Below are 16,643 nucleotides of genomic sequence, written 5' to 3' on the forward strand. Positions count from 1 at the left end.
TGTCTCATAGTTAAGGAGCAATTCTGCCTTTCTATAAGAATATGTTTAAAAGCATGCAATAGCATACACATTGCCTTTGTTCTGGTTTTATACAGCTCCTGGAACAACCGAGTAAGAGCCCAGGAAAGGGCTGCTAGGGCCTGAAATGATACAAGTAATAACTCATCTTCCTGATTCTATTTTGAAAAGAAATCAGGAAATAAACTTGAATTGAATTCTGTCTGTAACAACACAGACAACAAAGAAGTTCACCAGGAAAAGAAATCAGAAGAAACTAAACAACATTTGTTTGGTGGATGAGGCCCGAAAGTGTTGAGGATGGATATGTAGTCAGGTTTGTTCATAAAGAAATAACAGGACTAATCAGAGAGTGAAAGTATGGGGAGGGGGGAAGCAAAAGAAAGCAACACTTTGTCCTCTTGACAGTGGATTTTACAGAAACTGCAGCTTGTGTTTCTGTAGAATGGGTAAGAATTGGGTTTGGGGCTACACAGCACATTTTAATGAATCTCTTCTGTCTCTTAACAAGTCAAGCATTCTGTATTTTCTACCTTACTCTCCAACTCTCCCTTAATCATAATTTTAAACACAATAAAATATGCAAGAAATGAAGACAGATCGCAGTATCCCAGTCACGTAACTTTAATGCAGCAAAGGAGTTTTTGCCATCTGAGAGGCTGAGTCACATTTCTGTATTACTTTTTATCATTTTGTAGTGGCCTACAGGCATTTTGGCCAGCTTCTTTGACTTTCAGCTGCATTAGTGCAGATCAGCTGTGTTCAAATAAATGGGGTTATGGCAGCATAACCTGAAAAACAGAAATGAACCAGACCCTGGCACTGTAAAAATGATGCCATTTGTGAGATGAAATGTCACATGTTTACGTCCACTGCTTCCAGAGCCAGAAAAGCTCAGACTGTCTCTCTGAACAAAATAAGATTGAGAGCAACTAGTTTTTGGAAACTTGACTGGCAAGGAACCAAACCATAACTCATAAATATTAGAAGATGAGTTGAGCTTCTCTGAATGAAATACTGCCCAAGTCATAATAAAATAAATACCTTATGATTGTTAATAACAATAGTAATGTACAGTTGTTTAAACTTCTGAGGGGTCTTGAAAATGCTGGAAAATATCAGCCAGCCAAGCCTGACAGCATCCCACACCATCAAGAGACACTGAGAGACAACAGAAGCACCGTTTTCAACTGCAAGTAGAAACCAAGAGTATCCAACTTGGATTAAGTCTTGCTATTCACAATACTGGCACTTGCATCTCCTGTTGATCCTAGCAGGAGCTGTGGCTGCTTCAAATCTATGAAAATTTGGGTTTCAGATCCCAGCCAAAAGCTGCCATTAGAGCACAGCCTCTCTTGCTCCAAGCAAGATATTTGCATGCAATGTCAGAGCTCGGTAGAGGATGTCCAACAGGAGTCCCAGCCCCTGGACTGACGAGTCAGAACTTCTGCCTTTGGAGCCTGCTAGAAATTAATTTACAACTTAGCATTACAAGCACTCAAAAAAACCTTGGCACTTCATTCCACATAGCTATAATGCAATCCCACTCTTAACACTGAGCTTCCCTAAAACCAGCCTGGCCAGAGAGCAGCTGAGAGCTGCTTGTTCAGGGAAGAGGAGCGGGAAGCACCAGCCTGCACTCAGCCACGCTGCTGCCACAGGGAAGCAACTGCCTTTGGGCACAAGTGAAGTGCATTGTGCTCTCTGCACAATGCCAGGCTTTGATCAGCTGCCTTTAGGAACCTGGAGAAAGCCCCTTTTAAATACAGTATTTGAACCTTTGGCAATAGGAAGCTTTTTAGGGATTTTTTGTCTGAAAGTTTCCCAGTGGGATATAAATGCTTAGGAAATCACAGATATACTCACCCTCAGATGCCACATTTACTGGTTTTGTCTCATGAGCTCATTCCCCAATTACATCAACAGGACATGGCAGATTACAGGAGCCACTTGGCACTGTGAAAGCAGCCTGAGTTTGCACTGGTGCCAGCTTGGGTCTGGGAGGCATCCTGCACAATGTGGAATTTCAGGAGCGTGCTGCCCACTCCAGGCCACAGCCCCCTAAACACAAATGCTGGCCCTTTATCCTGGGAAACAAAAGTCACCAACCCAGGTTCCTGATGGCAGATTACAGGAACCATTTGGCACTGCCAAACCAGCTGGAGTTGGTACTGGTGCTGGCTTGGGTCTGGGAGGCATCTTGTACAATGCAGAATTTCAGCAGTCAGCTGGCCACTCCGGGCCACAGGCCCCCAAACACAAACGCCACCCCTTTTCCCTGGTGAAGCGGTCCAGCTGGTCAAGAATGGTCCTTCTCAGACGTCCCGGCCAGTGTTCCAGCACTGCTAGCAGTCCAGGGGGTGCTATCCCAATCTCCATGGCTCAGGACAGCACCTAAGGCAAACGCTCTGTGCTATGACAGCAGCTTTACCTTATGGTAGGATGTGGCTGGGCTTATAGCTACAGCCAGCATGAATAAGAGAGCGCTCTCCAGCTGTAATGAACTCATGTTCATTGACACCAACAGGAAACCCACAGCCACAGAAAAATAATGGGAAGTTACAACAGCTTATAAGAAGGGAAACAAGGGAGGAGTCAGTCCTTGGATGAATAGGGTTTCAGAGGGGAGTGGGATACAAATGATTGACTTAGGGAGAACACCAATGGGGACAACTTGAGGGTGGAGCCCCAGCCCCTGAGCCAATCACTTGATGCTTTAGTTAGAAGTTTCTAGAGAGTTCCAGAGAGAAGGGTGGGAACTCCGAGTGACGGACAGGGTGCTGGGGAGGGATTTGAGAGAGGGTACAATTATCTCCAAGGCAAATGGGGAGGAGTTGGGATAACTGGCAGCATAAAGGAGGAAAGGAAGAACCAGGGCAAAGCCATTACAAGATAGGGGGGAACAGAACAGTCCGACTTCTACAGACACAACACAACATCCCGGTAAACAAAACTCAGCAGACCAGGTTCCTGCTGGTAGATTGTAGGAGCCACTTGGCACTATTAACGATTGTCACCATGGGATACGCCTCTGAGAGGTTCAGCCAAAGGACTTGAATGTTTGAAGCTTTTCAGGTTTTTTCCCCCTCAACCACTGTAAGAATAATTTATAGTATTCGGGCAGGGGGGAAGTTGGGAGATCGGGTCAAAATGATGGCAAGCTGCCAAAATCTGCTTAACTTCTTTATCAAAAGAAAAATAAACTTTAATCTGTTTTTCTGATGTCTTTGAGTGTGAAAATGGGTTTGTTGCAAAAATGAATGTATAAGTTGCTCTGTAGCAATGAATTTGAAATTCTTAAAGTTTATGGGACATTATTAACCTGTAGTTATGGTGGTATGTTAACAATTGCTAAGTTTTACTAGCTTTGCTTGAGTTCACTTTGAAAAAAAAGGAAAACTCGGAGAATTGACACTGTTCTTAATTTCCAATGGTCAATGTCCAAATGCTGCTTGGATTTTCTCTGCTGATTGTTTTCATTTGCTTCTCAAATGTTCTCAAAGGCCAACATGTAATTCACTAAATCTGGTTCCTGAGTCTGATTATGATTTTTATAGTGCCATCTCCCTGTCTCAGTCTTCCTAGGTTTTCTTGATTGCTGTAGGGCTATTGCAGCTTGGTTTTCTCTTGTGAGCTTTCAGTGAGATGTGCCAGGTCTGCAGGATGGTAATACTTTTTTTCCCTTTCAGTCTGATTGTTGTGTAACTGCATTTTGGGAGCCAGTGTGCCAAAGCTCCCAAAATATGTTAATTTACTCTTTGGTAATCATGGTTATTGTAAGTTCCCCAGTTACTGAATTTGCCTGTTTCTTCTCTCCACTTCCATAAAACTGTTTTTATAAGACACTGTTAAATAAGACCCCCTTTTTAGGCACTTTGGCTTTGCCAGACTTTAAATAGTAGCTTTAAATTTTGTCAGGTGTCTGCATCAAGCAGAATGTGTTTGCTTGGTCAAAAAAATACAGCACCACATTCTAACATTTTTCACAGTAATGAAAAGGAGAAAAAGTACCCTGTTTCATTTATATTTTAGTTCTTTACCATTAAAAAGATATAAAAGTATTTATAGCCGCACATTTTGAATCAGATATCTGAAAAAGCCAGAGGTTTGAGCAATTGGGCCAGAAATATGTCTTTTGACAACTGCCTTGAAGGATCTTACCTTATTTGATGAAATTATCACTTTTTTGAGAAATCTGAATTGAATTATTTAAAAAAAAATTTAGCTTATAAAGTCTGTATTATATGAAGCATTGACATTTTCTGGGTGCCAAAAATGTCTGCTGTGCTCAGCTGTTACCAAGGTGATGTCTTCTTTGATACTATATTTTAAAATGCTTTTGGATATCATCTTTTGAAGCTACCAGTACTGTTGAATACTAAGAAGTCAACTCCCAATTCTGATATCTGGAAAATTTTAAGTAAGGACGGTAAAAAAGAAAGGAAAAGAAAAGAAGCCCTGTATCACATGAACATGAAGACACTTTCCCTTCACTCATGGTTAGATGACTCATGGTGGATATGGCAGGGTCCAGTGGTGAAAGATGCCAGCAGCCATGCAGTTCATGGTCCTGTCATGTAACAAGAACACTGGAAGGACTGAATGAAAACATTGGGAAAGGATAGATAAAGATTTTGTTAATGAGTTTTTCATGGGTAAACCACCTTGACATGGGGAATTTTGGTTGTATTGATTTATTGCAAATTAACACAAAATTTTAATTACTGGTTCAACTGTGGTGCTCTTCTAATAAGCTTCAGTTTTGAGGGGCTCAACAGTGATGCTGGAATAAGCAGGACTTTGTGGACACCAGCCCTGGACCTCCTGCAAACACAGTCCCTGCATTTCCTTGCTACCCATACCCTGCCATTTAGGTCCAGCAGAAATTTAGCAGCATTTCCTACCTTTCAGTGTAGGTGAGCATAGCCTGAAATCTGAGTCCTGCAGGGCTCATTCAGATTTGGTCCACTGGGTAGAGAGCTGACTTGTGTTTCCCTGCCCCAGGGAATTTTGCTTTACTAAATTTTTAATGCTTTTCTGCAAAAGCTACAATTAAAGTTTTGAGGAGAAAAGAGACATCAGATATATTTTCCAATATTTTCTGGTTGTGGGACTGAAAAGCTGCTGCAGCTAATTTATCCCTTTAAACATTACGCACTGCTATTGAAAACAGGCGGAGAGAAGTGGAATGGAAGTGTCCAATAAAAACATGAGTTTAATGGAAGATTTAAGAATAAAAAACTTGCAGAAACAATGTTGAATATCATAATGTTTTCATCCTACAACATTGTTATGTTGATTTTTAAATGCAGTTCTAATGAAAATAGTATCCCAGCTTACAGTTGAAATGCAGTCAGCTCCCTTTGTGCAAAACACCAATTGATATGGATGAGTTATGCCAGCAAGAAATAAAGATAGAATATGTTATTTGAAAACCATGCTTGTCAGATAAAAGGGGGAATAAATTATTATATACCTTTGAAAAAAAAATACATTAAAGACACAAACAGTGAAGAGAAAAGCTTTGGGTGAAGAAATACAGTTAAAAGAGCACATCTGTTTCAAATTCTTATTTGGGGCAAAAGATCCCCACATATGTTTTTATTTTACATTTGCATGTGTGTTGTTATCCTTGTGTTAACTATTAGGTAAATAAACGTATTGAGAATCCATTTTTCAGTGAAGTTTGGTTAGGAGTATTTGTACACACTGTGTGAGAGATAATTTGAAAGCTAATTGAAGTTTTGTGAGGAACCAATTTCCCACATGTCCCTTAACTTTTAATACCTGCCTTTCATGTATTAGTACTGATCAAAGGCATTTATTTATTTTGGAAATGAAATAATTTTCCCCTTTGGTTTGTGTTTTTGACATGCCTTACTAGAGAACAGCATAACACAGAACCACGTCACAGCTACAGCTGCAGCAAGAGTTCAACTGTAGGGGAAACTCATTTGGTTTTGGTTAATGAGAGTCATCACATTCAGCTGTGATTGGTTTAGATAGTGATTTTAGATACACTAAAAGTAAAGTTAATAAATATTCTATTTAGTAGATTGGGGGATCTCATGCTTATAAACCTAGCTGTCTGGACACAAGTAGGAGAAATTCCAGTGCCATTGAAATCTTTGGTAAAAACTATCAGTTTCCTTCAGTGGAACTTGAGTTTCACCCTGCAGCCCTTGTGAGGGTCTCTCAGTCTCAAACTGCATCTTTATAAGGATTCATGGTGAAAAAGTATTCCCTTTATGTTGCAAAGTCCATGTCATTAGAAAAACTACTGCATGAGCAGAACATCCTCTCCTGCTTTTGTCACCAAATCAAAGCACCTATGTCAGGAGCCTTAACCCTTTCCAAGGCCAGTGAAGAGAGAGGGGGCAATTTATCCCACCTGGGACCTGATTTATCCTCTGGATGTGGTTCAGGACAGAGCTGCCTTGTACTTGCGCAGGTGGGAGAAGCAGGGCTGTGGAGCTGCCCATTAATGCTGTGGTTCTCTGGAGGGTATGAGATCCTGGGGTGGTCCAGGGAGCATTGCTAGGCTCTGTCCCAGGCCCTCTAAGGAACAGTTGCAGGAATATCACAAAATAGAAGTCAAGGGGACATTTCAAGTTACTCTTAAAGTACCTGGGCAACATAAGTTCACCTTCTGATATTGGCTAGGGGAGCACACAGGTGAAAAAGAATTTTTACTGTGTTTTGAGGGAGTTAGAAATGCATTTGCTCTTTGAATGAAAATGACTTCATGAACTAATTATGCTCTCTTCTTCACTGTAGAAAAGTTAGTCATTCAATATCATTGCCTCTGCCACTTCATTGCTCCAAGAAATAGTCATAAAAAGTAGCAATAGAGTCATTACAGAACTCTATTAAAACCATCACTGTGCCTCTAACTGCTGCAAGTAAAGAAAAAGGCTTCTGGGCCAAAGTTTTCTGTCCAAGATTTTTGCCCTCTGTAGAGACGAAGGAGACTAAAAAGAAATCCCTGTCTGTAGTTCTTGCCAAATAGGCATGGCTTCAGTGTTTGGAAAGTCCCTCTTGGGAGATCAGGAATCGTTCAATGTAGAGAGATTTACAGAGACTTAAAACTTATAATGAAACTATTATCTTTGCTCTCTCTCCTCTTCCTAAATCATATAAAGTCAGGTGGTGTGTTCTCACAGTAGTATTAGTAACTGTCAAGTCAGATATAAAGCAAAAAATATTCCTGACTTGGGTAGAAGTTAAAGCTGAGGATGAAAACTGTCAGTGGAGAAGTGATTTTTGTGTTGTCTCCAATAGTAAGTAAGGTGTTGCTCTTGCAAATAATTCTCTATAAGATGATCTGGTGCCAAGTCTCATTAATTTCAGCAGGAGCTTCATGAGAGCCTGGGGATTCTGCCTTTCAGAGCAATTTATGTGACTGAGGCTGAGATGGAGAAACAGCTTTGTGTGTTGGAGGACAAGGTGGGGAGCTGCTGGCAGGGGAGCTAAGCAGGGAGGGAGCAAGGGGGAAGCTAGAAAGGTAGTAATGCCATTACAATCAGAGAGTTTTCTTGAGTTAAAATCCAGCTGAAATACATTCCCTGTTCTGCTTGAAAAAACACAGCCCTGATAATCCTGGATTGCCAGGGATCAATCCTGCCTCCACTGAGAGCACTGAAGTCTGTTGGTTGGTTTTACAAGCCTGGGGTTTCAGCCCCTGTCAGATCATTCACAGACGAACATTTCTGACTTGCACAAGGTTGCCAGAGCACTGCAGGGCTGGTTTATACCCTCCCCTGTTTTCATGCTAAGATGGAAACATTTTGAAACCCAACCCGGCAAAAGTGAAATTCTCAAAGAAAACACAGAAGTCCCTGTTGAATACTCTGGAGCTCATCTTGCATTACAAAATTCTCTAAAGTTGGCTTGATAAATGTGGTAGATTGAGGATGGATCACCCTATCTGTTTTTAGGCTTTCCTCCCTTTTAGCCATCAACAAATTGCGGTCGTGATAATCACTGCAGCTGATGCTCTTAGGAGGGGAAACTCAGATTGTCAGACTGAGGCATATGGAGAAAGAAAGTGAGAAAATACATTGAAATACACATTTTCCTTTGCACCATGTGTTTTCCTGTAGAGGAAAAATTGTTATTGGGTTTTTGTTTGTTTGATTTTTATTTTTTCTTACCCTGTTTAAGATCCTCAATTAAAAAGTTTGTTTACTGTAGGAACTGGCCTGTTAACCTCCTCCCCAGACCAATCCTATCTTCTATTTCACAGAGGTCAGCACCATCCATGCCAGAGAAGGTATTGGGAGTGACTGAGATATGTGTCGCTGAAAAACCTGTCTTTATGGTAAGTTTCTCCTTTCCTCTCACCCTCTTTAATAAAAGTTTTGCTTTTGCGGTGCAGTCTGAGCACTTGTCATTAATAATAATTAAAAAATAGTGTCTACATGTTTGAAAAGACTGATTGAAAACAGGACTATATGTGATTTGTGTGCATTCAGAGTTAACAGCTAATCTATTTGTGCTGTGTTAATATAAAATTGTTTCAAATAATTTTGTTACTTTGAAAGACTTGCTGTTTAAACTTTTTCCCCAAATCTCTAAACACATTTAACCTTACTTTTCTAAATCTTATTCTATGCTCCATAGGTATGAGATCTCATTTTGAACACTTATTGTTAATTTTTATGATTGGTGTAGAAGAGAAGCATGGAATCCAGGTCACTTGGATTGAATCCATGGGAAAATGCCCCTAAAAATTAATTTATGATGGATGAGATTGATACTGAAAAGGCTGACTTAATTTGTTTCATTATGTTTGGGAAACAAATCTGAAGGCTTGACAGCAGCAAACTGAGGTGGGCAGAGCAAAGCCCATTTCTTGGCAATCTTCACTCGTAGCTTTGTCTGTGCATCTCTCTAATGGTAAGTAATGTGCTGATCTTTGGCAGCTCCTGAACAAAATCCTGAATTAATTTTGCACCCAGGGGAGAGTACAAATCATCAGCATGTTGTTGTTCATGGTGTTTATTTCTCAGAAACTTCAGTAGTGCAAAGAAATGGTTCTGAAACAGAGACTGGTGAAGGGAGGAATGGGAAAAATAGGGTAGTCAGAGTAGGAAAAGAGGGTATTTCCCACCACTGTGTTCAAGGAAAAATGGAGATGGGAGCTTGAAGACTGGGTGCTGGTTAACCTGTGGAAAGCACAGGTCCTTAGCAGGGATTTGTGCTTCCATGTGCACTATAACTGTTCAGTGCTTCCTGAGCAGTGGTCTGCTGGTGGCACAAGGATGTCACACATTAACTCCTGTTTGGGAACGCAACCACCTTAAAGCTTCTGAGATGGCAGCATTTCTCTTCTCTGCCTTCATTGAATCAGACAAAATGCAGAGCACATTTTTTAACTTTAATGTCAGAATAGCTCTCAAATATGTTGTTGTGAGAACTTCTGTCATGAGCAGAAGCATGAACTGCTGCCCCTTCTCATTTGACTAATGAAAGAGATGACTAATGAAGCAAGAGGGCGAGAGTTCACGCATAATTTCATTCTATTTGAATTTGAAAATGCTGGGTTACAAAAGTGTTATGAATTTCCATTTGTGGAAGAAAGATAACTGTTAGAACAGAGCTCCTACTTCAAGCTTCCTGCAGGGATTTTCTCTAGTGTTGCTTCTTTTGTTGTAGTGAAATATAGAGATTCTGAAAATATTTTTCTGTTTTAAACAAAGGGAGCTGTTTTTCTGAGTTAGCCAATGCTGATGCTGTCTGTTTCTTTCAGATGTGGACTTGACACTCTGGATCTATCACAAGAAAAGCTGAGGGTCTGGAATCTGAGTAACAATGATGGGAATCTACCTTGTTTGTCATCAAATCTTAGTCCGGGGAAAAATAAATTTTCCTTTAAAATAATATGTTTAAACTCATTTTTAGATTAAGCCAAGTTTGAGAAATTAAGGCATGACTACCTTCTGGCACCTTGTAGGGCACCCAGCAGTGATGCTGTAAGCTGCTGTTACCCATGAAAATGGGGTTTCCACATGCAAACACAGAGAAACTTATGGACACTTGGGTGTTTACAAGTACACAACATCTGCGTGTTTATGGCCGTGCAACGGTACATGGACTTTGGCCACAGAAATGTTGTCCATAAAGTGCAAAACCATGGCTGTATGCATAAGGGCATTCCCTGCTGATTAATCAGGATGCTGATTAGCAACCTGCCATAAACCCCTGTTGACACAGCTATTGGTTGTGCGTAATCATGGTGCGCGATTTTTGGCCATCGCGTTAAGATTCCCAGTTTCTTGTAAAATCAGTCACTGCAGTATTTTCTTTTTTTCTCTTTTTTTATTAATACCTGTGTGTATGAGGTGTCTGACAGAGTTATTATCCACTTTGGTGATGAAAAACTCCTGCTGAGGTCCAGGGGAACAGGATTGCAAAGAGCAGCACGATGTCTGTCTCATAAAGCGCTCATTCTTCGGAGCGACCATCTGTGTGTGAAAAAGGACTGCTCTTACGCAGCAGTAGTTTTGTTGAGTTTGGCCTTGATTTCTTTTTTCCAGATTCTGCCTAGCAAAAAGGGAGGGAGAGAAGTGAAAAAGCAAATTTCATTGGGGAATGGAGGAGGTGGGGGTGGAGGGAAGGAGAGCTGAAAGCTTAAAAAATGAGTGACTGGTGGAAGAGTACAGTAAAGTCAGTGAATAATTTTACTGTCCTGGTCTAGCAGCTTGGGAATGTGCCATGTTAAACAATAACATCTTCCAAGCGAGAAAGGCAGAGGGGGAGGGAAAAGTTGGGGTGAAGTGAGAGGAGGGGACTGGAGGTAAGAGAGGGATTGGATCCTTGAGTACAGTCACTGCCAGTCCTTGGATCAGTTACTTTTTATTTTTATTGGGTTTTTTTTTCATTAAATATTTGATACGGAGTCAATGCCCAGGATATAAAAATCTGTACTACTCTGTAACCATTGCTTAACAAATAAAATTGCAGATAGGCTGCTGGCTTCAGGTCTTACCCAAATAAATTAAATCATTATTGCTTCTTTGGGGCCTTATGGACCTCCCTTCCCTAAAATCATTGTATTGCATTGAAGGCAATCCAGAGGCAAAGATGTAGGGCTGACATGCAGCTTGGCCTGGGTCTCTCCTTTAATTTCTTTCCATTGATTACTGAAAATGCTATCCAGAGGTTTTGAAGGCTTCACAGATTTATCCATATTTTCCAAATGCCTAGGAAGGTTATCCGTTGTGACACCTGCTGCCAGTTTGCCCTTAGCCAGGTGCACCTCTGGGATTTCAGCTCAGAGGTTATCTTGGTCAGTGTGATGATCTACTAGGAAAAATTAATGTAGCTGGGTGCTTTGGGAAGCTTTGAGTAAACCCTACGGACAATTTCCTGCTCTGCTTCAGGCTGTTTTCCTGCTTAGCAAGAGTGCTGTGCTGCAGGAGTGTTGGTTTCAGGTTTGCCATGGAAGAGAGAGGGGGCTTTCAGGGCATGATGACCCAGAACAAAGGGGCTGTCAGTTCACTGCTGGAGAAAACCTCTTATCCTGACAGAGATGGTACGTGAGGCCTGGGCAGTGGCCACCCTCAGCCTGGGCTTGGGCTTGCACTGAATGCAATTTTTGTGGTGTCTTGCTGACATCTGGTTGGGAGGAAACCGATGCTTTGACTGAGTGGGGCCCTTAGTTCTCAGTTTAATTAGGAGTTGAGCTCCAGCAGGTCTGATGCACCATCTGGTGAGAAGATGTCCCGTGTGCACCTGGCTATTCATGTGTGGTGTGCCCCCTATCCTCCCCAGCACCAGCACACCGGCACAGCCACTCCCACCTGCTGCCACGGCCACCGGGGATTGATTTCATGCTTAAACCCGCTGCCTTCCATCAGGGGCTGCACACACCCCGTGAGACACATTGCTCTGGAGCCGTGCAGCACACAGCACCTTCAGCTGCCTGATTGACTGGGAGGTTTTCTCAGGAGGATGTGAAATTTTAGCAGCCTCAATGTTTGTTGTGCAGGCAGAGAGACAGGACCAAAAACCCAAGAACATTTTTGGGATGTTGGATAATTTCAGGCATTTGAGCTAATACTGGTAGGAGGCAGGCCTGAGATCAACACTGAACTTGTCTGGAAAAAAAACCAAACCTCCAAAACCAAACCCAAACAAAAATAAACAACCAAGATAAACAAAATATGTATAGGAAGCTGAGCTTCCTATAACAGGTCCTTTTTAAAAGAGCTAATTTATCATAGCATTGATGGACACCAAGCAAGAGGTAAGAAGGAGAAAGAAATTGCTCTTCTAACTCAAAACTTATGTCAGTTAAGAGATATTTCATGCTTTCATGGGGATGGATGTGGAAAGCCTCCAATAAATGGGTGAAAACAATGTAGACAACACTTCCCCAATTATCTAGAACATCACAATGATGCAATAGAAGGAATGGCAACCACAGGAGTGGAAGGTTAGTGACAAAAATCCGTTCCATGTTAATAAAATTATTCCTGATCTAAAAATGGGGAAAAGCAGTAAAAGGACAAGATTTGCAAATTTTACAAAACTATTCAGGAAAACTTAAACCAACCCTGGAGAACTGTAGATACTACTAGGGTGCTGAATGACTGAATCTCTTTTCTCAGCTTATTTTCTAATATGAAAAAATGAAGAGTGATGAAACAAGCATAAACTATACATATGCCATGACTTACAGGAAATAGCTACTCCCACATCTCACGTGTCATTATGGCTGTCTCTGAGAATGTCACCTCAAAATGATGGCAAAGTCATCTAGAATGCTAGGATTTGGTAGAAGGGGAATGGAAATCAAAGTATAGAACAATAGCATCCTGCCACATTCACACCTGATCTTCTATGTGAAACTTTGAAAACATTTAATTTAAAAATCCTAAGCATTTTCAAAAAAAAAGCCCCAAAAATATGGATCATAAAGATGGTATGGAATGACTTCTACATGACAAAGGGCTTGATGGATTTTCTAGGCTGGAAAAGAGTGACTGTGGGGGAAAGATGATAGTTATTTTTAAAAGCTATGAGTGAATGAAGGATAGAGAAATTAAATAAGGAACTATTTATATATTCATTGTTCCTCACTAAACAAGGACTATGAACAAGCAAAAGGAAGTGCAGTGAAGTTGTGGCACATCTTGTCCTGGACAAAAGCATCAGCAGGTTCAGAAAGGGATCAGGCAAATTATGGGAGGATGGGTTTGTGAGTTCCTACCCAACATGATGGTGCAGGTGCCAACTCTCAGTTCAGGAAGTCTCTAGGCTGGTACCTTCCTGGGAGCTGGATGGATACAGCAGGGAAAGAATTGCTCTGTACATCCCCCTTTGTCTTATAGGCATTTTTAGACTGAACTCTGTAGGCCTTTGATTGGCTCAGATGGTAGTGCCAAATTATGAGAGATGTTTTTTCCCCACTAGGTAGGATTAGAAATTGCTTCTTGTTGGCCTGGTCCAAGTGATACAACACATCACTGAGTGAATGGGGAGGGTGCTGGGTGGGGAGGAAGGCTCTGCACAGCCTGCCAGGGGCACCAGGTGTGTGGCAAGGGTGCCCATGTTCCTCTCTGGCGGGCCATTGGAGAGGATGATGGAAAGTGCTGCCAAGCAATGTGCTCTTTGTTTGATACAGATAATCTGTCTTAGGTGATCCAAACCACAGCTTTACACCAGAGAAAATGACTGGCCACAGCTAATTTGGGAGACAGAAGTCTGCTCTGGCAAAGTGTACAGCAGCTGATCAGAGGGTCATGTTCTTTCTGATAGTGGGGCTGCTGATGTTTTTTCCATATCAGTGTCAAAGAGGGAAACCAGCAGCTCATGTGCCAGTGGCAGGGATATCTGTTACCAATGTCAGTACTTTGTAAACTGCTTCACTATACTCCTTGTCTCTTGTCTCTTCTCTTTACCTCTTAGTCTCTGCTTTAATAAATATTTTAGATGGAGAGATAGTCTGTGAAAAACCTAAATGTGCTGTGTAGATGTACCATAAATGTGTAGAAGAACAGAACCTCCCTTTACCACTTGCTCTGGATTTCACTCACAAAAATCTGATGGTAAAAATGAGTAGCATAGACTGGGAGAAGTCAAGCAAAAAAGTAAATATGCTCTGATCTAGCCATAAAAACTGATATTAAAAAAAAATTCATCAAAACACGTAATAGATCGATGTGAATAGACAATGATTTTCAAAGTGTAACCTGAGTTTTGCTGAGATTCTGCAATCTTTGGTTCACATTGTGTTTTTTTTTTTCATTTCTGATTTTTGTCCAAAACTGGAAGTGCAGGAAATCCCTCAAGAAAGGCAGTTCTGGAGATTTCCAGCTTATTTCAGGGCTCTAGAGATTCAGATATTTTGGGTAAACCTGTGAACTTTTGGATGTTTATCTGAACTGAACCTGAACTCTAAATCTTCTAGGGTTCACCCAGCTAAGTCAGAGGGAGGAAGGCCTATAATGATCATTTTAAATTATTATTTTCTCATTCAGCCATGGATATGACCCTTCTCAGCCTCCTGAGAATTTCCTTGTGCTGCATGGAACAATGAGAAAGCTAAATAGTGTGTATCACATATGCACAATTAAACATTGTATGCACCATTAGGGTTTCAGCTGCTATACACCCTGGTTGCTGGTTGCTGTCTTTGTAGGAGGATTTAGCTAGAAAACAGATGACTTTTTCCAGCCTGGCATTGTCTTTAGTGATATCTTTCGTGGCACATGAAGATAACTTAAGGAAAATGCCCTGGAAACAAAATTACTGAACTACAATAGGCAAAGCCATAAAAAGAAAAAAAAATTAAAAAAACACGTAGGTGAATGTGTAGTGTTCATTCTGTCAAGTTTTAAGAAGTGTCTATAGTTACATTTTTCTTGTCTGACTGTATAATCTCAGTATCTGAGTTCTGGATATTTATCTGTGGAGACCTCTGGGAAACAGAGGAGCACTTTATAATAATTTCTATTCTACAGAAAAGAATTTTCTATAATACCAAAGATAACACCATACCTTTCTTGATGTCAAAGGCAAGGCACCAGCTGATTTTTCTTGCTGCATGATTTTTCTAGTAGAAGTTAATGTAGGAAGCCCACAGGAGAGTGAGGAATGGAGTCAGGATTTCCCTCCACTTTGTCTAACTATCCACACATATCCCATCATCCTCAACAATTACCACTGGGTCAAATTTGTATGCTTGTGTTACATGTCCAGTCTGAAAAGACACAGAAGTTGCTGCACTGCTCTAGCTCTCATGTCTTCTGTCCTTGTGAGACTGTGTCAGGAATAACAGTGCTCTTGCACACACTGACACACAGATGTGATAAAAACAGGGTGTATATAGTATTACAGTGTCCTTCCAGATGCAAGAGAATGAATTGCTAGAAAAGTGCAATTTTCATGTGGGGAGCTGGCAGACAGGTGCTCTGGTTGGAAGTCTGGAGAGGCAGTGTGCTTTATGCTAAAGCTTGCTTCCCAAATGCATTCTCAAGCCATGCCTCTAGCGTTTGTGAAATCACTGTGACTTTCTTACCACATCAGCAACCATTTGTGGCTCTGGAGCTGCCTGTCACTGCAGGGGAAACTCAGAAGATCTCATTTTATTTTTCAAGGGAATTTGGAAATCATCAGAGCTGTGTTTGAGCTCCTGGGTTTTCCACAGGACTTGGCGTTCAGCAGGGCTATGCTGCTCTCATCAGCTCCTCTCCATGGAGCAGCTGCATGCTGAGGCATTTTCCAAACTTCAAGGGTTCCTGTTAGGTCCTTCAGGCACAGGAAGTATCTCTTGCTAAGTTCAGACTAGACTTGTTCACAGATTTTGACAGGACTCTCAAACAGATTGCAGTAACTTTATACTTTTGAACAGAAGCTGTGCAGGATTCAATGATTTTATGGGATTTCCAGATTTTTGAAATTTTGCTATCTCTCTGTTTTTTTCTGAGTATGCAGGCATGAGGTTCATAGATATAAAGTTCTGAAAGCGGTACTTAAGGACTGATTTTCAGCAGTCCTTGTGAATGGAGTCTTCCAGCCTGGCTTACCTTGGTTTACATTGCACTCACCCTTTCTAAAAGAATGCCTTCTGGAGAGTATGCTTGAAAAAAAAACTGTCTAAACCTCATTCAGCTTCTAGGAACATCCTATCAGAAAAAACTGGGATTTTTTTCCTCCCATTGAAGCCAATGCAGTGGAACACAAGTGAGAGAAATGTGTTAATGAACAAATCCTCTGTAGGGAATGGCTTAGAAATGTCCATGCCAGCAGGATGCAGGAATACCTCCTAGATGTATTTAACCCCAAATGTGCAACTGTGTTTATACGGCAGATCAAAGAAAATGAGCTTCTATACACGAGGTCCGAGGAGATCTGAACCAGGGGAATTATACTTACTTGAAGAATATAGCACAGTGAATTTTTTGTGATCAAAGACTGCTTTGGGGCTTTTCCCACAGATTGAATTCTTAGTCTTAGCTCAAGCCGTAAGTATAAAATTGATTCAAATGTTCAGTGTCTGAAACCTTTCTGGTTTATCTAAATAGGTATTGTTCCTCTACTTCTGTCTTATATTGATATTTGTTTTGCCATCCAAAAAATGGTTATGATTTTCTTTTGAAACCAGAACATTGGATGCA

The 16,643-nt window shown here is 41.1% G+C and overlaps 1 long non-coding RNA gene across 1 annotated transcript; it reads left to right on the forward strand.

The window, feature by feature from the left end:
* The first annotated feature begins 2,937 nt into the window (after positions 1-2,937).
* Positions 2,938-9,900, forward strand: LOC132071879 (uncharacterized). Its single transcript, XR_009418228.1, has 4 exons — positions 2,938-3,114; positions 8,264-8,338; positions 8,641-8,916; positions 9,770-9,900. It is a non-coding gene; the product is annotated as an uncharacterized LOC132071879 (long non-coding RNA).
* The last annotated feature ends 6,743 nt before the right edge of the window (positions 9,901-16,643 follow it).

The sequence above is a fragment of the Ammospiza nelsoni genome, chromosome 3 (assembly GCF_027579445.1).
Source record: "Ammospiza nelsoni isolate bAmmNel1 chromosome 3, bAmmNel1.pri, whole genome shotgun sequence".
Classification (NCBI taxonomy): Eukaryota; Metazoa; Chordata; class Aves; order Passeriformes; family Passerellidae; genus Ammospiza; species Ammospiza nelsoni.